A 22,939-nucleotide genomic window follows, 5' to 3' on the forward strand; every position below is an offset into this window, starting at 1 on the left:
TCTTGTCCTTTATATGTGTCTAAAGCTAATAGGAAATGTGTATTTCTCTGTTTCCATGGACAATTCCACTCAAGAGTCAGCAGGGTAATGATTGAAGTTCAGCTATCCAGGTTGGCATGAAAATGCTAAGCAAGGGAGCCCATAGTGGCAGACAGCATATGGTCCAAACCCTAGTTACTATAGTTAAGGAGCCACTGAGGATGAAAGCCAAAGACTGTCAGTAATGTGGCTTATTGGGCTGGAGAGATGGCTCAATGGTTAAGAGCCCTTATTCTTGCAGAAGACCAGGATTCAATTCCCAGCACTCACTTGACACCTTATAATCATCCATAATTCCCATTACAAGGGATCTGGTGCTGCCTTCTGGCTTCTAAAGGCACTAGACATGTACATGGTTCACAGACATTCATGAAGACAAAATACTCAGACACAAAATAAAACAATAAATAAATCATAAAAAAGTAATGGTGCTTATTTCAAGTAACTATAAATAAGAAACTTATGCATGTTTCTAATTATAATGAAATGCTATTTTCCACAACCTGACCCAGTCTTAATGCTTTTTGAATTATTTCATTTTAGGGGGTCCTTTCTCAAACCAAGGTTATCGGCAAACACTGAAGAGAGCAATGGGTCCTTCCATTGACTGCAGCTGCATTTTCCCATGCTTGGTTGGTGGCCAACAAGGACAGAAGAAATGAAAACAATATGGATATCCTCAAATCCTGTAAGCACAGCTGATGAAGTCAGCAACATCGAACAACTGCAGATGGAAGATCCGATGTGCACTGCAAAGTTTCAGCCCTCAGATACAATCCACCACCAGGTCAGTGGACCACAAAGATCAGGGACAAAGAGACAGGAAGGATGAGTCTTCCTGGTCACTTTGGCTTCTAGATTCTACCAATATTCTAGTGAGGAGGAATTTAGGTACCCAGGATCCCAATCAGCTTATCTGGGTCAGGAGACCCTCAAGGGCAAGATTCTTGCTTCATTAAAACATTCCAGAGTGTAGCTTGATACATACTTCCAGTGACACATTCAAAGATCTACACTCTGTCAGGTTAAAGATGAGAAGAGGGATTCAAGAAGAAACTGGGGAGGATTTCTGGAGAGTAATGAGTGTATTTTAAGAGTTATTAATGCCATGGACAAACCAACAGGAAATAGCATGGCAGAGGCTCCAAAGAAAGTTTAGACCCCAGTGCCAAATTCAAACAGAATGGTGGGATCTCTGAAGAGACATCAGAGCCCAGCTGGCAGAAACAGAAAATTGTTTTTGTATTTTTTGAGAATGAGGGATGTTCCACAGCAAGAACCTAAGGCCACGCTCTTTGTTTGCCATTCAGGAATTTGGGAAGGAGTCAGGAATCATCATGTGTAGCAATGAAGTTCACTCACTTCTCTGGTGAGTGATTTTGACACCTGGGGAAGTCTGTTAAGTGTGGACTCTCAGATAATGCCACTGGGGTGACTGTACCTATGGAAGGGGAATGCTAAAGATGTGGTGGCCTGAGCAGAGGCTGAACTGTCCCTGAGTGGAAAGAGAATCACCAACCACTCATCCATTTAAGTAGACATTTCCTTCTCTGGTAGATGTGCTTTCGGTAAAATGAAAGCGTAACCGTCTTGGCAGACACAAAATATTCTAGAGACATTCATGTTCCTCTGGCCATGAAGCTATTGAAACAAGTCCCAAAGAGTTAAAATTTCCCCAGGAATCCCACACTGAGGAAGGAAAAGGCTAAAGCCCTATACATCCAGAGAAGTTTGTCTTCCAGGGATGCCTTATCAAACTACCTTGAAGGGCAAATTAAGAGCCTAAAGAATGACAAACAAGACCATACCTTGATCAGGACTTCATAGTTAATATTTTCCTCTTGCCTGTCCTTTAAACCCTAACCTCCAAGAGTACACTGAAGACAGACTTGGGACAACTGGATGTGCTGGCTAGTTTTATGTCAACTTGACACAAGCTAAAGTTATCTGACAGGAAAGAACTCAAGTGAGAAAATGCTTCCATAAGATACTGCTTAGGGCATTTTCTTAATTAGTGGTTGATGGGGAAGGGCCTAGACCATTGTTGACAGTGCTATCCCTGGGCTGATAGTCCTGGAGTCTAAAAGAAAGCAGGCTGCTGAGCAAGCCATGAGGAGCAAGCTAATAAACAGCATGCATCCATGGCCTCTGTATCAGCTCTTCCTTCAAGGTTTGAGTTCCTGTCCTCATTTCCATCAGTGATAAATAGTGATATGGAAGCATGAGCCAAATAAACCCGCTCTTCCCCAAGCTGCTTTGTGTCATGTGTCATCACAGCAATAGTGACCCTAACTAAGATACTGTATCTCCTTATTTGTTAATTTTCTCTGTGCGTCCATATTAAAAACAAAATAAAACAAACAAACAAAAACCCAAAAATCTCCATTCTCTGCACTTCACTATTGTTGCTTTTTTAAATAGTGTACTCTGGATTGGGGAGAGTGTGGCTGAGCCCCACTTATTAGAGATGTCAGAGCTCACGCTTGTGTCCTAAAACCTTTAGTGACAAAAGTACCATCTTCCCATGGAACTTCAGGGTAAACACCTGAGCTATAGTTCTCTCTTTTCACAGTAAAATATTTTTTCTACTGGACTGTAGTGGTACATGTCTTTAATCCCAGCATTTGGGAGGCAGAGGCAGGCAGAACTCTGAGAGTTCAAGGCCAGCCAGAGCAAGTTCCAGAATACCCAACGCTGCACAAAGAAACCTTGTCTGGAAAAATTGTGTGTGTGTGTGTGTGTGTGTGTGTGTGTGTGTGTGTGTGTGTGTGTGTTTCTGTTATTCAGCTTAGTACCTGCCATCACATCTGGTCCCAGGTCTTGTCTCCAGAAAACAGATCCTTGATAAGAGGCCTTGAGTGAAGACCATAGTACTCTAGCTGGAAGGTACCTACAAAAACAAACAGAACCAAACAAACAAAAAACAAAGACCTGCAGAATCTGTTCTGCACATAGGATTAATCTTGTGCCATTTCTGAGTTCTACTCATTCATCTTTCTCTTGGACTAGGTACCCTGGGCTAGCACCCCAATTCATAATGCTGATGTTACAATTACAGAGAAGAGATATTACCAACATGGCAGACTGCATTATGTAAACAACAGATTCTCTAAGAGAGATGGAGACTCCTGTCAGGAGCAGGAAGTTCCTTCATCTGGTCCTGAGGTTTAAAGCTGAATTCTCAGGGCTTCTTTAGGGAGGGAAATGAATGGGGTAGACCCTGATTCCAGGGTCAGTTATTGTGGCTGAGCTTTGCTGTGAATACTGGGTTTCTGTGTATAAACAGGCAAAAGGAATTGGTTTGAATGCCACAGAGGTGAAACTGTAAAACAACTGGACTAGACTAATCTTCCCATCATGTAGGAAAAACTGAGCAGGGTGGGCAGAGGATGAAGACATTGTTAGTGGGATCTAGCAAGCCCACTAGTGGGCTATGGCAAAAGTTTTCCTAGCCTGTTTTTGAAGGCAGGTTCTCACACTTTCTTCTTCAGTCAATCAACATGTACCTCTCCTCTCCTTTAGAGGAGTCCAACTACTGCCAACAAGAAAAACAAAGGGTCAAAGTGGAAAAAACACACTAATGTTCCCAGTTGACTCCCGACCTGCTAGGCTTCGGAGCAGTGGTTCTCAACCACTGCTGCAACCCATTAATACAGTGGTGCTCAGCCTCTGCTGAGACCCTTTAATACAGTTTCTCATGTTGTGGTGACCCCCAACTGCAATTTTTTGTTGCTCCTTCATAACTGTAATTTTGCTACTGTTATGAACCACAATGTAAATACCTGATATGCAGGATATCTGATATGTGACCCCTGTGATAGGGCCATCCCACCCCGGGGGGTGACACAATCCATAGGTTGAGCACTATTGCTCTAGAGGCTCACTGCCTCCAATCAGTGAGGAAAGTCCATGCCCTCCTATCACCTGGAATCTTTGCTGCTGCTTGGTCCTGGCCCCCTGCCCTCCTTCCGCGTTGCTTTCCACCACCATTCTGCTATCTTGACTTACTCAGACCATGGAGGCTCCCCAAATGCTCTGACCCCTAAACAGTCCTTTCACCGAGAGGACGATGTGGCTTGCTTAGCTTTGAAAGACTGCCTCTTCCACCTGTTCAAAAACATCTTTATAAGATGCACGCAGAGAAACGGATTGCGAAGCACCCAAAGTGCTGGAGAATTTTTGCGAAAATGTTGTATGTGCTTTCAGGCAAAGTACTCCAGTTTTCTGAGTCTCAGCTTTCCCTTTTTAGAACCAAGCAGCTGGAGGAGTTATTTCTAAGGTCCTCAGCGGCTGACAAGTGCGGCCCCGCCTTCTTCTTGTCTATTCTTTGAAGGCATTCTTTGAAGATCATTTTCCCAAGAGCAAAGTGTTCCCTGCAGGAGAGTATGTCAGGTATGTGTTCCCTGTGGTTATCTTTAGGGACAGTGTAGAACACATGAAATTAGGTGAGATGAAAGAAACCAGACAGAGCAGTGAATTTTGCTGCTGCTTTGGAGGATGGAGAGGACCAATTGAAGGGATCTGCACTCACAGGGGAAACCAAGGAGACAGAGATAACTTGATTACCACCAGGTCCCTGCCCTGGCTCCTCAAATTCCTATGGACTCTGGGGGGAAGGGTGTTAAACAGTGTTTAATCTCAAGGTTAAATGGAAAACTGGGAGTGTAGCCCAGTTGGTAGAGTGCTTGCCTAGCATGCACCAGGCCTTGGGTTCTATCCCCAACATTCCATATATGAGGTGTGGTTAGTGCATGCTCATAATACTTGTACTGGAAGGGTCAGGAGTTCAAAGTCTTCTTCTGCTCCATACTGAGTTTGGGGACAGTCTAAGACACTTGAGACCCTGTCTCACAAGAACAGAGACTACACAGCAAAGAGTACATAGAGGGAGTGAAAGAAATGCTGTCATCTGGACTTCTGTTAGTGCACTTCCTGCAGTGAGAGGTCTCTTTAAATGTTCGTATGATGCAAGTAAGTCACTTATGTACAATCATTCTAATTGAAGTTTCCATGCATATGTGTATGTATGCATGTGCCTGTGTGTTCACAGAGGCCTGGGGAAGGCATCCATATTCTCATCTATCACTCTCTACTTTATTCTCTCTGGTGTAGTGTCTTTCACTCTTTCTCTAGGCCTGCAGCTCTTGGTTTTCTGACTAGATTGGCAGTCATCGAGTCCCAGGGATTCTTACAGATATATTCTGGGCCCTATTTATCTTGTTGTGTGGACAATGCCAAGCTGGGCACTCAATGCTTATATGATATGTATGCTTAATTCCCTGAGCCATAAGTTCCTTACAGTCACTTTGAAAACTCTTGTTTGGGAAGAGCTGATGGACAGGCTCACACATCAACTATTAACACCCATTTACAGACCTAATTACTCAATCCTGTGCAGAATGAATTATTCCCTATTTTAAATATTACTCGAACATCTAGGAGTATCTAAACTCAGATCTCTATTCTGTCCCTAGTACTGTAGTCATATTCATAGATTCTTCAAAGAGCTTCAAGACAGCAATTTCAAACCCAACTCTCCAGTTAAAGGTTGCACATCTTGGAACAAAGAAGTAGAGTATATCAAAGGCTTCAGGAAGACCTTACCAGCATCGCATTATGTGTCAGACTCTTACTCATGCTTTTAATCCCTAAGCCTCAGGTCAGCAAGGGTGGGTTTGATACAGAAGTTCCTAGGGTTAAGCTTAGGCTTGGGAACCCCTAATAAGCTAGGCTTGGCTACCCATTCTCAACTGGCCAATTACAAGTAACCATGAAAGGGTCAAAAAGAAAGGCATTTGTTCCTTATTGCTACACTGAGAAGAGGAACACATAAAGGGATTTTGTGACCCTTCGTCTATCTTCAGTATACTGACATGAACTTGAGATTACTGCAGACAGCAGGTAGTATATGTGACAAAGCAGACCACACCTGATCAAGGTGTGGTTGTGCACATCAGTGACCCACAATCCTCTCTGCTCTAATCTCTCCTGTGCAATGGTCTAACAAGTTGTCAGAACTGTGTCTCCTGGGAGACAAGATCCCCTCTGACTGGTACCAGACTTCCATTCTTTCCTTCCCTGAGCATGAGGTACCCTAGAAAATTCCAGTACCTTGAGGACCACCTGCTCCATAGTCCAGTTGTCAATGCAGGATATCGGGGAGTCGCAACGGTTTCTTTAGAATATCGTCCTTTCTGTCCATGTGGTTACAGGTTAATCCTGGAGATGAAAAGACCTGTGCCATCTCATTCTGCAGTACCATTTAATTCTGCACAGCATGCATGGAGAAAATGACTGGAGAAACCAGACCTTGGATATCTTCAACAGAACAGCGCCCATGTGAAAACTCACTTAGGCTTTGTTATACCCAGTTCTTTACCAGTTCTGAATAGGGAGTGATGTAGCAGTGGTGAATCAGATCCTCCCAACCTTTTCTTGTCCAGAATTCCCTTCCTCACAGCCTCTGGATGACGGGGTTGCAGGAGACCATCTCTTGGTAGGCTTGACTTCACTCCATTTTCAGTCTCTGTTGCTGGTTTTTAAAAATATCTTGTTTTCTTTGTATTTCATGTATATCTTTGTACCATTTGTATACAGTGCCTGTGAAGTCCAACAGAGAGCGTCAGATCCCCTGGAATTAGAGTTAGTGATGATATGAGATGCTGTGTGGGTACTGGGAACCAAACCTGGGTCCTCTGCAAGAGCCCCAAGTGCTCTCTTTTTTAAATTTGTTTTACTATTTTATGTGTACAGGTGTTTATCTGAATGTATGTCTGCATGCCTGGTATTTACAGAAGCCAGAAGAGAACACTGGAGCCCCTAAAACTAGAGCTACAGATGGTAGTGAACTGCCATGTGGATGCTGGGAATTGAACCTGAGTCCTCTGGAAGAGCAGACAGTGCAGTGTTCTTAACCACTAATCCACCTCTCTAAACCTTGATGATACCACTATTGTGCACTAGCGTCTACATTCTCTCTCTAGGACTCTTCATTTATCTATTTAAAATGTCTTCTCTAAACAGACCTGGATTCCCTCCAGGAATGGACCATATCCAGTCTGTCCTGGCCCTCTCAGTGCCTGAGAGTGCCTGGTACATAATGGATTTTGGAAATACTTGTTGAATGGAAAGCTGAATGACTCAATCAACAAGACTGAATAAATGAGCAAATCCATTCCTGGTCCCCAGCGCCCTGAAGGCATCACACGTGGTCCTGCTTACCTGGCTCCTGATGCCACGCATGTGTGAGACCCCCCAGACTTCCACTGTAGGTGATAATTCATTACAATTGGGAGTGTTGTGGGCATCAGAGAAACCTTCACATAGCAGATACCTGGTTAATTAGAAGTTTCTTCCTTTCTCATGTGAGATTTTAGGAGGAAAGCTAAGCACTGTCACCCATTGCCTGGGATGGTTACTCTAGCCTAGCCATCATATGTATTCCACCCCACAGGAGAGAAGGATGACAAAAGGATATTACTTATCCTTAATAATATTGCTTAAAGTTGTATACTCCAGTATAGGTAAACATGATCGATTAGAACTATGCCAAATGGCCACACCTGGCTGCAAAGAGGCTAAAAATGTAGTATTCATTTTTTGTACCACCTATTGTGGGACCTGAATCACTGTGCACTATGATGATGAGAAACAACAATGTCTTCTGTAGGAACCACTGAAAGCATTTTGCTTAGTTTGCTAAGGAAATGCCAGATCAAATCAGTAATTGAGGAATTGTGACTGGACACAAGAAGGGATTAGAGACAGAAGGAGCTGCCGTGGCAAGGAGACCTGGAGGGGGTAGGTGCACAAATCCAGACAGAGGGTGGGAGGAGGAGTGTTAGAAGGGTGACAGAGAAGACTGACAGGAGGGTGTGCCTCAGTAACTCAGGGAGGTGACACAACAGACTGTGCTTGGGTGCTTATTGAGTCTGTCTGTCGGTAGCAGAGAGTGATGAACCTGAAGGGAATTCTTATACATTACCAGGAAGTTGATGGGAGATGTCATTTTGTAAATCTGTCTCTTATTGGTTGGTGAATAAAGTACTGTTGGCCAATAGGGAAGCAAGATAGGTGGGACTTCAAAAAATGGCATTTAAAATAATTTAGGGTTTTTCTTGACAATGAGAAATGTCTGCTCCTGGCGGCACCAATTACGTCTGAGAGGAAGATGGGCATCGAAGAAACTCATTATGGAGTTTGCTTTCAACATGGCAAGATCAGCCATTTGGGCAAGAAACTGCTCTTGCCTGGACTGCTTGACTATTGCTGTATTAAATGGACATGCAGGACCCACAGGAAAGTGACTGCTGAACCCAAACAGTCCTACAGGGTTCTTGATTCATGGAAGAATCTACAAGACTTTCTGCAGTACACAGAAAAATGACTGACATACTGCCAATACAGATGGACAGTTGGAAATTTCCTGCTTTGCTGAGAAGTCTTCCATACACACTGTGGCCTATGGGCTAAAGATGGATGCCCCAATGTTACAGCGGAACTTCGGGTGACTGTCCAGGTAACAAGATGTCTCTATCAATCCTAGCGTTTATATATTATCCTTCTGTGGTCTTTGATGGAGTTGAAGACAGATAGATATAATCATAGTTTTCCTTAGTTATGATAAAAGATAAGCTACATATAAGACTTTAGACTCTCGCAGATAGGATAGATAATAAAATACTTTCTTTAAATCTTACTAAATGTTAATGGACTAAATATTGTAACTATAGTTCTTACTTGATAACTGTTCTGTTATATGTAATTTGACTATGTTAAAGTTAAAACCTTTCTTTTTATTTAGACAGAAAAGAGGAGATGATGGGAGATGTCATTCTGTAAGTCTGTCTCTTATTGGTTGCTGAATAAAGCACTGTTGGCCAATAGGGAAGCAAGATAGGTGGGACTAGGAGTCAAGGAGGATTCTGGGAAAGAGAGGCTAGTGAGACACAATGTAGCTGCCAGAGAGGTAAAAGGTCAGGACCCTTTTCTCCGGTAAGAGAAATACTTAGATTAACAATTATGGGTTAAATACTTAAGTCAGAGCTAGCCAGTAAAAACCAAGCAAACAGCCAACAGCTTTATAATTAATATAGTGTCCTGTGTGTTATTTGGGGGTTCAGACAGTGTGGCAGGGCCCAGGAGACCGGCAGGGGAGGACTACATTCTACAGGAAGTAGTTCCTCCTCTCTGGAAATCAGGATGAAGATGCCTCATAAAACTAAAAGTAAACTACCATGTGACCAGCTATACCTTCCTCGGTATTGACCCAAAGGATACAAGTCAGCACATCACCAAGACACTTGCTCACATCAGTGTTTATTGCAGCCCCAGTCACAATAGTGAAGTCATGGATCCAAAGTAGGTGTCCAAATACAGAGGAATGAGAAAGAAAATGTAGCCTATATATGCAAAGGGATATTTTTTTCTGTCTGTAAAGAGCAAAGTTATGGAATTTACAGGAAAATGGATACACACACCTGGAGATAGTCTTAAAGTTTAAAAGAAACTTTTAATTTGTGTGTGTGTGTGTGTGTGTGTGTGTGTGTGTGTGTGTGTATGCCATGTTTGTATAGCTGATCACTAAGGCCTGAAGTAGGCATTAGAGCCCCCTGGATCCCAAGGTGCTGATATTACAGGCAGTTGTAAGCTACCCATGTGGATGCTGGGAACTAAACTCAGGTCCTCTAGAAGAGCAGGAAGTGCTCATAAGTGCTAAGCAATTTCTCCATCCTCTGAAGATAATGTATTAAATGAACTAGATCAATCAAAGAAAGAGAAACACAAGTTTTCTCTCATTTGTGAGTCCTAGATGTCAGGGATACATAATATCATATATGTCTTGATGACATGAAAGTAAATACAAAATGGACTGGAAAGGAGGGGGACTAATGGGAGTGGGTAAAGTGAGACATACAAGGGGACAATGTGCTCAAAACACATTATATATTTGCATGAAAATGGCCTCATACAGTCCTGTATAATAGAAAAATTAAGTTAAAACCTTAGTATAAGAAGGCGTCTAGTTTTAGCTCTGCTTCTGACTGGAAAATAATGTCTGTCCCTGGTTGTTTGGGGAAATCCAGGAAAAAAAATCATCGTTTGATCTGTGGAGGTGAAGACTGATGGTGCCCCCAGAGTTCCCCAAAGTGCATCACAAGGAGTGAGCAGCAGGTGCAACTGGACAGGGTAAAGTGGGCAAGAAGCTGTAAAGGTGTCAGATGCCTGTCCTGTCCTGGCAGGGAGTGTGGTTACAGCCTTGTCCAGGGAGTACTCATTGTCTTCTGGGCTGCCAACCAATGCTCCAAAGAGTTTCCAGGCAGAAGCAGTTTCAAATTCCCTCTAATTATAGGGAACAGCTCTGCAAGAGCCCAGAGTCCTGCTGCTACTGCTGTAGTTTGAGGGAGGGGGACTCTCAAATCCCCAGCCAAACCTCCAACTCATTGGGAGGTGCTAAGGGAGGCTGAGGAGGGACTGCCACGTGCCAGCTGGATATGCCAAGTGGAGGAGCCCCAGGCCTGGGGTTCTGCCATGTGTTTATTTGGTTTGGCTTATGTAAAACACACACAGAGAGAGAGAGAGAGAGAGAGAGAGAGAGAGAGAGAGAGAGAGAGAGAGAGAGAGAGAGAGAGAGAGAGAGAGAGAGAGAGAGAGTGTGTCACAGCCTCAGGGCCTGTGTGCAGAACCCACATTCAGTTCACTAAAATCAGCAACAGCACAGTACAGAAAATGTAGCTAAAACAGCAGGAGGCCACCATGTAGCAGTGGTTTTATCATTCACTCAGTCACTCATTCATTCATTTGCCCATTTGTTCATTTATCTATTCATTCACTCATTTAGCAAGTGAATGGCAGGCACCATGCAAGGCAGAGGCTAGAAATGAATGTAACAGGGTCCAGTAGGAATTTAGACAGGGTTAGGAAGAAGAGCAAGGAAAGATACCTTTTCAGGATAAATGGGACCATGCATGATATAGCCTGTCTATGATCTGGTTAACGTCATTCAGAGGCCTTGCTCATCTCCAGCTAGGCTTTGGTAAGCTTGACAATTGCACATTCAAAATTCCAGGATGCTCCAAGTCTAGGGGGCTTCAGGCTGCTCTGGGATCTGTCATGCCTGATCTGATTCCCATCTCTCTTCTTTGGAAAGGGTATCCCTGTGTTCCCTGATACTTCCTGTTGACCATCAAGGGTCCAGGAAACTCTCCTCTGGGTGTTCCCTGTATTTTATAAAGCCTTGATTCTTGGTACCACCCACTTGTTACTCTCCCACTTTACCTGTCTAACCCTCCCCCTTGGTCTGTAACAACTCTAGATAGTCTGGCCCACATCTCTCTCCTGGCAGCTAAACAGTGGATGGAACAGAAATGCTCCTAATAAATGCCTTTGCAAATGAGTGTGTAGGCAGAGTTTTTGTCCTGCCAGTTTGCTCCCAAATTACACAGAGACTTAATATTAATTATAAATGCTTGGCCGATAGCTTAAGCTTATTACTAATTCACTCTTACAACTTACATTAACTGGTATTTCTTATCTACCGCTCTACCACATGGTAGCACCTTTGTCCAGCACTGCATATTAATCTCCTGCTTCCTCTGCATCTGCCTGGCAACTCCTGGCTACACCTTTCTTCTTTCCAGCATCCTCTCCAGTTGGCTCTCCTGACTAACCTCTTCCTGGTTTTCTATTGGCCAGTCCGTTCTTTTATTAAACCAATCAGAAGGCGTCTTGTCAAGGACACATCTTTATAGTGTACAAAACATTATTCCATAGCATGAGTGAATATCATTTAGTGCTGCTATGGGTCGTACTGATATTTCACAACTAAAATAGACTGGTAACCTGGAGTAACAAACACTATGCTGCGATTCAAATCCTGACTTCAGTCACCTCAAACTGGCCACTTACCTTTCCAGGCCTCAGCTAGCTTAGCTTTAGTGTAATCCAGCGGTAGTCTATGAATATGACTTACATGGGAAGGCATTCCTCAGAGAGTGCTCATCTCTCTAATGTGCCTGGAGCCTGTCTTTACTAGATTCAGAAGAAGGCAAAGCCCTACTCTAAGACTGAGTATGCAATAAAGAAGGCAAGAGGATTACTGACTTGAAATTCTTAAGAGGTACCCTTCATGGATACCCCAAATGTATGTTTCCAGTTAACTGTCTGTTCATTCAAATGTTCCTGGCTGTCCCTTCTTTGGATCTGTCCCCTAAACACTGCAAAGTACTAGCAAGACAGGCTAGAGAACCAGACAGCACAGTTTCAAAACCTGTTGTGCTTGACTTGAAATTCCTGCTCATCTTAGGTGCCCCAGTGTATTTATTTTCTCTCTCTTGGATGAAGCTCTCTAGATCTTGGTAGGATGCTGTGCCATAGGTATGAGATACCTTTTACTCTGATGTCTCAGAAAGGAGCAACATGGATATCTGCTCTGGGTCCCACCCTTCACAGGGCACTACTCTGGCATAGCCATGACATTCCTTTTGCAGTGAGGAGTATGAGGGGCCACCAGCATAATGTATGAACCTAACATTCTCATTGTTCCCTTGCAGGTCACACTATGGCACGTGGGTACCACAATCCCCAGAGAAAATAACCTCCAGACTGCTTTGGGGGCCTCTTCTGACCTCTATTCCTAAAAATAGCCTTCAATCACTGAGCTATTCCAAGCCTGAAATGTGACCCAGGGGTGACTGTGAGATTGGGAATAAAATTTGGTTCCCACATGCGAACTTGTAAAGTTGTTCATGGGTTAGGGTGCAAACTGGGGTGGGAGTAACAGAAGCAGAGCATGGAGGCTGAGAACCAGAAATAGCATCTACCCTGCCCACCTCACCCAACGCCTGATAGCAGAGTCCTGAGAATTCCACTTTCTGATGTGGTTTCTACGTCACAAACAATGCATGCTGGACAGGAGAGAAGGGTAGAAACAGGCCCTTCATCAGTTACTTTTCCTTTTGTGTCCCTACTAGATAGACACATGGTATGTGGCTCTCTGTATTAGTCAGCTTGCCTAGTCCATTTGGGCTACTGTAACAAATATACCGAGAACATACACAATAGAAATACACTGCTCAACCTTCTGTTTGATTCAGTTTCTGGTGAAGGCTCTTGCTAGCCTGCAAATGGTAGCTTTCTTGCTTTGTTCTCACAGAAAGAAAAGTGGGGAGGTTGGAATTTTGCTCAAGAACACTAACAGTATGGTAAGTTCTTCCACCTTCATGATCTAAGGATCTCCCAAAGACACCCATTCCCAACCTAACCAAGTATTGTCACATTACAGCTTAGGCTTTCAATGTATCATGCACAGGCCCTTTGTCCTCTTGGTGTGTGTGTGTGTGTGTGTGTGTGTGTGTGTGTGTGTGTGATTTAGGTGTTTGTTTATACTTGTGAGTAGGTGTGTGTGATCATGTGGAGGCCTGGGCTTGATGCTGGGTATCTTCCTCTATCCTCCTCCTCATTATGTCTGTGGAGACAGGGTTTCTCACTGAATCTGGAACCCACTGATTTGTCTGTGATGCCTGGCCAATGAGCTTCAGGAATCTGCTTGTTGCCACTGAGTTCCCTTCTCTACTGAATGCTAAAGTTACTGCTGACAAACACTACTGGGTCAGGCCTTTATGTATATGCTGATGATCTGAATTCGGATCAGCCAGGTCCACCTCTAACATGTTTTAACCTAAAAAGGCAAGAAACTGGAGTGTGTACCTGGTCCCGTTAGTAAAGAAACTACTGTGCAGGAATGTCTATAGTCCCACTGTTGCTTGTTTTAGCCTAGAACACATTAGAGGAGGGCCTGAACTGGTCAGATGTGGGAGTGCAGGGATTTACTTCCTGTGGTGAGGTTCCAAGTCAGTGAGAAAAGAGTTGGCAGCAGCCACATTCTAAGCATCCTCACTTCTTCCCTTTAATAATATGGACTCTAGAACTGGTTTCTCCTTGCAGATGATACCTAAAACCCCAACCTTTTAGCCGAGCACTGCTGCCATTAAGGGAGGTTCAGCTTCTCTCGGGTCAGCTAGATTCACAGTCTTGAATCTCCCCCTGCCTCATCTTTCACTTTGACTGATCCCCAGCACCCGCTGGGGGGGGTGAGGGGGGGTTTCCTCAAGGCCCTGGTGTGTTCTTCCTGATGCCAGTCCTTTAACTCCTGCCTTAGGCTTTGCTCTCTAGAGCACACAGAATGAAGCCACCCCTCTGCCACTTACTAGCTTTGACTTCGGAGCAGGCTGATTTGCCTTGCTCTGCCTCAGGCATTTCTTTGTAAAGTGAGGATAAATGATGTAGCCCTACACAGACTTACTGTGAAGACTAACAAGCGCTAATGTATGTCAGTTTACTGCCCTATAACCATTAGCTTTTACTATTGCTCCTCTTTTTCAAGGGCACTATATTAATCTACTGAGGCTGCCAGAGCAATATACCAGTGACTGAGTGCCTCAAACAACAGAAATTAAGTTCTTATTATTGTGGAGATCACAGGTCTGAGATGCAGTGTGGGCAGAGTGGGTGTCTGCTACAGCCTCTGTGGCTTGTGTATGGCTTCTCACTGAGGGCACAGGTGGCCCTTTCCCTGTGTGTGCTCATTGCCAGTATCTCTTCTTGTATTGGCAATTTTTCTTCTTATAAAGACATCTGTCCGAGTGGGCTAGGCTCTACTCCAATGACAATTTGGATCTATTCTTTAAAGATTCCATCTCCAAATATAGCTATATTCTGTTGAATTGGGGCTTAGGATACCAACAGATGAGTTTAAGAGAATTCAACAATTCAGCCCATGACAAAGATTCTCAAGTGGGACTTTATTATAAGGCAAGCACTATGGTTGCACCCTAGGAATTGCCTTTGTCCTGGAAAAAGCAGGAAGTACAGTTTCACAGTCTTGCCTATGTCACAGTGTGGGAAAATGAGAAGGACTTCAATGGTTCCACTTACAATTTATTTTTTACTTCAAGAGTGAACAAGAGTAATATACAAATCAGTAGAAACTGTACTTCAATTTTAATATTCCATTTTTAATTTAATGTCCTCCCATGTTAAAACGTATAGATTGATTTAATTATAATTCCATGTCAGCCCCATTATCAAGGAGGGAAATAACCAACACAGCAGAGTACCATGTTGTTAAGCTGTAATACTTGGTAAACAATGGGTTTATCTATACTGTCATGGTTAATTTTAATTGTCATCAAGACACAATGTAGGGATACCTGAGAAGAGTAGTCTCAATTGAGGAATTGTCCAGATATGACTGGCCAGTAGCCTTGTCTGTGGGAAACTGTTTTGATTGTTGATTGAGGTGTGAGGGTCCAGCCCATGGATCGCATCATTCCCTGGGCAAGTGGTTCTGAGTTGTATAAGAAAACTGGTATCATTAGTAGGGATCCAGTAAGGAACTTTTCTCTTTGGCTTCTGCCTCTACGTGGGTTCCTTCTCTGACTTCTCTCAGTGATGTATTGTGACCTGGAAGCATAAAGTAAGATGAACCCTTTCCTCCACCTCAATTGCTTTGGATCAGAACAGTAACTAGAATATCCACATAATCCCCACTGTAGGTGAAGGAACACTTGTATGCACTCATAATGCTACACTTTCTCCTGATGCCTGACATCTATTAGCTCACATCAACATTCCATTTAAAAAATCCAAAAGGGGCTCATATTTGTTAGTTGGCCCTATGTGTCTTTTTCCCTGTCCTCATTGCTATGTGCTTCCCAGGCCAATCTGAGGAAATGATAGAACGGATCTGGGTCCACCACCAAGGCCATAGGTAAGAGGCAATTAGTTGTATCCACAAGTGAGTCCGTATACAAATGAGAATTAAAGAAATTAAACAGATAATCACACCTGTAGTACTTGGTGAAGGTGCTACTTGGACCACAGCCTGGACCTCCAAGCTCCATGTGAAAACAAGAGAGGGCAGGATGGAAACAGGGAGAGGTGCAGGCTGTTTGATGATCTGTTCTGAAAGGCAAGGAGGAAGACATTGATTAGTGAGCTTTGCTTGATCTTCTCAGGGATCAAAGGGACAAACACCAGGAGCAAAGATGAAAGATGACCTTGAAACCCTGTCCCCCAGCCTGCTCGGCCGCCAGGCTGCCGAGGGCTTATGAATCAAGGTGGAGGACACTCACAGAGACCATGGGAAGAACTACAAGCCCATTTCTTCGTCAGCCAGAACCCCACCACCTCCCTGATGCACTGTCTTTGAGAAGAGCCTCCAGTTATTCCTTGAGTCCTCTGGCGATTCCGGGAATGCGAAGTTGTAAGGGGACCCAGTGATAAAGCATTAATTCTTTGGTTTTGAAGAACATAGGCATGACGTCAGCTAACATATGATGATTGCTATGATTGGAGAACTGAAACAGGTCATTGGGAACCCTTCAAACCTCCTCCGTGAGAGGGTACAGTGGAAGACACTTCAACCTAGGCCTCAGAGAATACACTAACAGAAGGAGGAGGTTTCTCCTTCCAGTTTGAGAGGAGAGAACCACATCCATGCAGCCAAGGAAGAGGCAAGAGGCACCAGTCAATATTAACTGAATTTCTGACCCATGCCAGGGCCTGTGTCATCCCATTGGGTCCCAGTGGCACTGAGTAAGGTATCCATGGGGGTATTCCATCTCATAACGGAACAAGGACACTGATGATACTTACTGAGGTTGCAATAAGTCTCATAGTTGGCATATGACAAAGCCAGGATGTGAACGCACCTCTGTTCACTTGAAAACCTGGATTCTTACCAATTGTTTTATCCATAGTCTAGAGAGCTCCCTGTAATCCCTAGGGTAGACAGCAGGGCCTGGAAGTCGAGACAGACTGATCAGTTAACACACTATTGCAGTCGTTTTAGGGAGCTAGTGTAATGTCCCAACCCACCAGTTTAGTTTTTATAAACGTGAGAAGTCCTTTGTTGAAAGAAATGTAATCTTGGTTCAAAGTGCTGCTTTACTTTTCCTACGGCTGTGAAAAATACCTGGGAGAAACAGCAGAGCAGAGGAAAGATCGATCCTGGCTCATAGTGTCAGAGGGATTTTGATTCGTTCTGGCTGGGCAAGCATGCTGGGAAAGATCGCTCTGTCCGTGGCGGCAGCAACATGTTCACAACGTACAGACTAGGAACAGGGGAAGCTAGACTGGAAACAGAAAAATAGGTGTGGCTATAACACTCAAATCCCGCCCCCCGGTGACCTAGGCTTTCTACCACCAGCTAGGCTCCGCCTCCTAAAGTCTTCACAGCTTTCCAAATAGGACCACAAGCCCCAGCATTCAAAACATGAACCTATGGGTGTACATTTAGCAGAGCATAATGGGGAGACTTTTCCTCTTTTCCTCCTCCCCAGTGGTAGCATCAGAGCTCTCTGTATGGAGGGCTACATGGCATCAAACTATGAGATGGGTAGATGGGCTGAGAGCTGGGAAAGGAGGAAGTGACTGTGTCTAGTCCTGCACCACAGCCAGAGTCCTGGCCAGCCTCAGTTATCTGTTTCCACAGGCCAACTTATGGCTTTTGTACTTTTTAAATATTAAATTGTGTTCAACCTGGACCCTGTGTGTCCAAGGAGAACTATGAATTTGGTCAACATAAAATTGTAAACTTACTTAAAGCATGAAATTTGTGGGGAGATGTGTTTTTTTTTTTATTTTCTGGGATAGCTCAATGCATGGTTCTTGAATAGAAACTTTGTAGGTAACAGTGTTGTGTCACAGTGTCAAGAGGTTGGGCACACGCCTGGCAGACTCTACACTTTGGAGACCTTCCAGACTCTGGAAAATGCTGCCACTCTGAATTAGTTCTCATGGATGGATGTCACAAGCCAATACAGCTAATCTTCTTCTTCCTTTCATGGTGGATTATAGGAGAGCTCTGTTATCATTGGCTGAGGCAGAGGAGGTGAAGTAGGGCACATGAACACAGCGCTCATAACTAACTGATGGTGAGAACTTTCACACTGTCTCAGCCCTTGGCCTTAGCCCAGGAGGGCAGAACATGGATTTGTCTTAGACACATGCTTTTGTATTAGTTACCTTCCTATCATTGTGATAAAACAGCACCATCAAGATAATTTATGGAAGGGAGGATTTTTTTTGAGTTTAGGATTCTAGAATACTAGGCAGATTTCATGACTCTGGGGGCATCATGGCAGCAAGCAACAGGTACGGTGGCAGGAGCAGAAATCTGAGAGGGCTCACATTCTGAATTATAAATTTCAAACTGGAAATGATGAGAAGCTTTTAATCTCAAAGCCACCCACAGTGACACACTTCTTCCATCAAGACCTCACCCCCTACATATTCTCAAACAGCACCCAGGGACCAAGTGCCTGACACTATGGGGGACATTTTTCATTCAAAATACACTCCCCCAAAACCAAAACCAAACAAGCAAACACACACACACACACACACACACACACACACACACACACACACACACACCCATACCTATCTACTCTGGTAACATCCTCTTGGACTCTGCCAAAGTCTCCCTGCTCTGTCAAATTTTAATCTGTTCTTCGTATTAGAACTTCCATATGTATAAAACAATGCTTATCTACCTTGTTCCACTTTGTATTTGTCTGTAACTTGTGTTTTGCTAGAAGCTTGTAGTAGAGTTGTAACACTAGCAGTCAGAAGTGAATGCATTTGCATTGAGTAGACACAGAGAGTAAGTTAGTAAACGCTATCATAGGTGTTGAGCAAGGCTATGAAGAAGTGTCAGCAATGAAAGACTCATAGTGACAGGTGGGAGATTGTGATGCATTAGATAGCAGCTGGGGACAACCTCTCGGGTGAAGTAGGGCTTGGAAAAGAACCAAATAAGATTAGAGAATAATCCACGAGTATCCAAGAATGGAGGCTGCCAGTTCAACCTGCACCTGGAGCATGCCTTTTGTCTTCGAGGAGCAACAGGAGAGGCAGTGGTATGGAGCTGAAAATGAATTAGGGAGGAGGAGGAAAGAAATGACATCACAGAGCAAGGAGATGCTAGGTCACATAAGACAGAGGCAAGTGGGCACAAAATCTTTTCTTAATTACACAGAAAGATATCAGGTTCTGAGCAAAGAAATGTAATGGCTACATTTTGCTTTGGCAAGCTTTACCCTCATTACTTTGTGGAACCATAGAATGTGGTGATCCAGAGCCAAATCTGCTTACCAGGATGGAGACTTTGGAGATGGGCCAGGTGAGATGTGGCTCCTACTGAATGGTAGCCATGGAGATGAGGAGAGACCAGGAGATTTGGGATATGTTATTAATACATTTGCTGATGTTATATTATGGTCAGTAAGGTCAAAAAAAGTAAGACACTGGAATGTTTGATGAGAGCACATTAATGAGAGATATTGCTATTGCTACAATTGAACAAGTCAGCTGGGGCCAATTACTGCTTCTGAAAAAAATGTGAGTTTGAAAGGATTATTGGGGACTTTCAGATGTACTCTGCTGTGGTCATTACAGAAGAAGCCTCAGCTGATCTCGCAAGAATCTGGGGTCAGGACAACCGTTATCACTGTCAAATGGGGCCAAGAGAACCAGACTTTTATAGGTTCACAGTAGCCAGCCATTATGGACATCTGCCCCAGGGAGGAAATATCACCACGGGGAGGGCTCCTTTCTAAACAAGTTCTCCTCAGACCTGTCAGCTGCCACAGCTCCCAGCACCCCAGGCTCTGATGGGGCACTCGATGGTACATGCCTCTATCTTTTGCAAGTTCTGGCTTCAGTCTTTCAAGGAATGGCTCTTTTGCTAGCTTTCTCAGTAGTGTGATTTTGGTCATGAGCCAGAAGGTGCTTGAATAAGACCCAAACTTAAGTTTGAAAAGTTCTTTTGTTAAATTCACCAGTTAAATCTTAAACTGAACGGAATTGTAATATTAATTGCCATTTAAAGTATTTTCAACTTCGCAAATTATAATAAGTTCCTCTGATTTACAGCTAGGCCATTATGCTTTGAAAAAGAAAAAAAGCATTGATTCAGAAAATGTAACCATTTTCTAAGTGATATTTCTATTGGTTCTGGAAATTCTGGAAACCAGATATCCTTCAATGAACAGTAGTCAACATGTTGATATTTTTATAGCTGCTGTTGGCAGAAAGTCCCTCCCAAGAGCTGACATAAATCCTGTTCAATACAGTTTTGGACATCATGTTTAAATTTTTCTATAGAGAGCTTGGAGAATGGCTGGCATCAGATGTGGATTACAGGCAATTTCTGCACTTGGAGACTATTGTTAAATCATGATTCTTCCCTTCTGATAGGAGAATGCTGGAGGCTGACCATAGGAAATGGCAGAAGCCTTAGAGGATATATTCTTAGTGTGCTCACTTCCACAAAGGAAGTTCACCAAGCTCCCCAAACAGCAATCAGAGCTAAAAGTGGCACATCTTATATACTAGACACACTAACTAAAGGGACACAACTTTCTTCTCCCCCACTACCCAGAAGTCACAGGCAGCCTGACTATAAGCACATACTATGGACTACTTATTAAACATATGGCAAGGGACATTGCGCGGTCTCCAAAATCTCATGTTTCTTAACTCTCTTCAGAGTCGCCCATGCTACCTGTCTGTGGCATTCAGAATTTTTTGCATAAATATCTTACCTGAAAGGACTATCTGCTTCAGTACCACCAATGGACACCCAATCTAAGTCAACTCTCGGGTATATGTGCCTAGGTGTTTATGGGTTTGCATCCCTAGGTGTGTGCCAGGTAGTGTGCATATGTGTACACACATATATATAAGTGATATAATGTCTGTAATGAAAAATTGTGTCTGAACAATTTGTCAGCATGATAATTTGTGTGTGGGGGGAATATGATCATAATCATATGCATCTGGCCAGGTATGTGTATTTCGGGTTGTAACCTCAGGTACACATGAGAGAGTAAAGGTGTGTGAGCTTGCCAACTGTGCTTCCCAGCTACGTGAGCAATCATTTCTGTCTCAGAAGCAGGAATATCAGTGCCAGGGTCTCGGTTCGCGCTGCAGCAACTTTGCTCTAGTGATCTTGCTCCAAATGTTTTCCTCTCAGGTCTCTCTAGTTCTTCCGTCCCTTCCCACTGGGGGTCAAGGCCCAGAAGGGCTCTCAGTGACTTCTTACCCTTTGGAGTTGATGCTCTGATGTATGCCCTGGGAGACTTGGCTGTGACAGTCTTGTCATGTTGGACTCTCTGCTGTCACTGCCAAAATGACAATTGATGATCAGAACTGGGGCTATCTAGAAACCCAACTTCAGTACAGAGTCCTTTGATCTACCCAGACTCAGTGGAGCAGACTGGCAAGGGTGCCTTTGATGGGGCCTGCCCAATGAGGAACCTTCAGGCCGTCCCTGCCCATTCCCTGAAGTCTTTGATGCCCATCGTGCCTGGTCAGCCTCAGAAGCAGGAAAGCTGGGGACAGAGCCAGCCATACTGTACCCTGCTTCTTGGCCTTGTTGGAAAATCTCCATCTGGACATTTGGTCTGATGAAACTCACATCTTGGGGATGCAAAAGTTGTTTCTTAGGAAAATTTCTCTAGCAATTTAGCTTATAAATTTAGCTGGTATCACAAATCAGTGACAGATACAACAGAGCAAAGTCATTGCATACATAGCCACAGAAGGAATGGATTAAAATTAGCCGCTTCATAGTTGATCCAACTTGGGTAGCCTCAGTACCTTCTGTGTATCCCTCAATGTCAGCATTTTCTCTTTTGTCACCATGTTAGTAGGAGTACCAAATTAGGTCCAGCAAATTAGTCACCTGATATGCCAAGTAAGTCCTCACTAACCTCACCAACACTATATACACTGCAGGTAGCCTTCATGGTCGGAGGGTGGAAGTCATGTTTGGTCTGAAGTCCTGTGTACTTGGTTCAGGACCAGCTCTGAACCTCTACCCTATCACTTTTCATAACTTACCTCCTAGAATAACTAAGAGGAGTAAATAAACTCACATACATGAACTGTTTAGTATTGTGTCTACAGTCTAAGACATTAGGTCACCATGCTGTTGTGTTGTTTCATTTCTATCCTATCCTATTCTGTCCTGTCCTGTCCTGTCCTGTCCTGTCCTGTCCTGTCCTGTCCTATCCTATCCTATCCCATTCTTTTTATGAGATTAAGTCTCAATTCATAGCTAAAGATAGCCCAGAATTCAATATATAGCCCAGATTGATCTCAATTCAATATATAGCCCAGATTGATCTCTAGTTCCCAAAGGGCTAAGATTATAGACTTGGACTTTAAAATAGCACTGAGACTATTAAAGACTGTGGGGACCTTTGATATTGGGCTAAATGAGTTTTGCACCATGAGATGACCACAATCTATTAGGAACAGGTAGGAAAATGTGATGGTTTGGATGAGAATTGTCCCTCATAGGCTCCTGTATGTGACTACCTGGTTGCTAGTTGGTGGAAATTATGGAACTTTTAGGGCATGGAGCCTTGCTGGAGGAACTACATTTTGAAAGATTTGAGGGTTTGCAGCATTGCCTCACTTCTGGTCTCTCTAGGCATCTGGGATTGAAAGACAAAATAAAGTCTTCCTTCAGTTGCCTTTGGTCACAATATTTGATCTCAGCAATAAGGAATTAACTACTGCATCCACATGGACATTTGCTTATGATTCCAGAGTGCTAGCTTTCCTAGTGGTGGGAAGGTGAGGGGGCAGCAGAAGAAAACTGAAAGATCACATCTTGATCTACAGGCCAGAAACAGAGAGACTACATTATCATTAAGTCCCGATACTCTATTTCCTGCTTGATTTATTTTACTTGTAAGGTTTTCCTTTGAGTTTTCTAGTTGAGTTACTGGGTTTTTCAATTCCATCTTCATTTCAGCTTAAGACCGATTTTATGTTTCTATCTCCTTATTGAATTTTGTTTTCAAGTCTTGAATTTTCCTTATTA

General features: G+C 43.5%; 1 long non-coding RNA gene across 4 annotated transcripts in view; it reads right to left on the minus strand.

Moving 5' to 3' along the window:
- Nucleotides 1–6,136: 6,136 nt before the first annotated feature.
- The window catches only part of LOC121143669, a 35,662-nt gene continuing 18,859 nt past the window's right edge, over nucleotides 6,137–22,939 (minus strand). Inside the window, exons 3-6 of one of the 4 annotated variants that reach the window (XR_005880976.1) lie at nucleotides 17,015–17,174; nucleotides 16,782–16,840; nucleotides 15,886–16,002; nucleotides 6,137–6,639 (exon numbers count right to left, since the gene is read on the minus strand). This is a non-coding gene — a long non-coding RNA (uncharacterized LOC121143669). Of the gene's footprint in view, nucleotides 6,640–15,060; nucleotides 15,502–15,885; nucleotides 16,003–16,781; nucleotides 16,841–17,014; nucleotides 17,175–22,939 lie in introns of those variants that run through there. The other 3 variants (XR_005880977.1, XR_005880974.1, XR_005880975.1) reach the window with 3 other exon arrangements.

This window comes from Mesocricetus auratus, unplaced genomic scaffold (genome assembly GCF_017639785.1).
Source record: "Mesocricetus auratus isolate SY011 unplaced genomic scaffold, BCM_Maur_2.0 Super-Scaffold_4256, whole genome shotgun sequence".
Classification (NCBI taxonomy): domain Eukaryota; kingdom Metazoa; phylum Chordata; class Mammalia; order Rodentia; family Cricetidae; genus Mesocricetus; species Mesocricetus auratus.